Raw genomic sequence first — 837 nt, forward strand, 5'->3', positions numbered from 1 at the left:
GTGGGGGGGGGGGAATGAGAGGACTTAGCAAAATTCTGAGCCCGCATGTGGTTAAGTTGAACTAGCAGTAGCGCTGTTTCGCAAACGCGCTATAGCTAAGTTAGCTATAGCGCGTTTTCTAAAAACACGCTGCTGCTATAGCAAGCAGTAATTTCTTCTATTTATCCTTACGGTTTCTTTTTTTTCATTTCTCTGTTTCCTACTTCTATCATTTTCATTTATTTTTCTACTTTTTTTCATTTTTGTTTTCTTTCTTAGCAGTAGCACTGCATGCAGGAAACACACTGCAACAATGACCATAGTGGTAGTGCGCTTTGCTCGGAATCACTACTACTACTCCTAGCCTACCGCCAACACGGTGGAAATTATAGTGGTAGCGCTTGTTTCCGGACATGCGCTACTGCTATAGTTTAAGCTATAGCACGCTTTGCACGAATGCGCTACTACAAATTAGCAGTAGCGCCCTATTTTAACCGGCGCTACTGCTATGCCTCTATGTATAGGCTTTTTCCTAGTAGTGAAAGATCATGCCAAATCAAGAACACGAGAGAGAGAGAGATCAAACACATAGCTACTGGTACATACCCTCAGCCCCGAGGGTGAACTGCTCCCTCGTCGTCATGGAGAGCGCCCAGATGATGGAGATGGCCACCAGTGAGGGATCCTCCTCTGGCAGGGTGCTGGAACAGGGTCCCGATTGGTTTTTGGTGGCTACAGAGGCTTGCGGCGACGGAACTCCCGATCTATTGTGTTCCCCGAAGGTTTTAGGGTTATATGGACTTATATAGGCGATAGAAGTCGGTCAGGGGAGCCGCGAGGGGCCCATGAGGGTGGAGG

The sequence above is a fragment of the Triticum dicoccoides genome, chromosome 2B, assembly GCF_002162155.2.
Source record: "Triticum dicoccoides isolate Atlit2015 ecotype Zavitan chromosome 2B, WEW_v2.0, whole genome shotgun sequence".
Classification (NCBI taxonomy): domain Eukaryota; kingdom Viridiplantae; phylum Streptophyta; class Magnoliopsida; order Poales; family Poaceae; genus Triticum; species Triticum dicoccoides.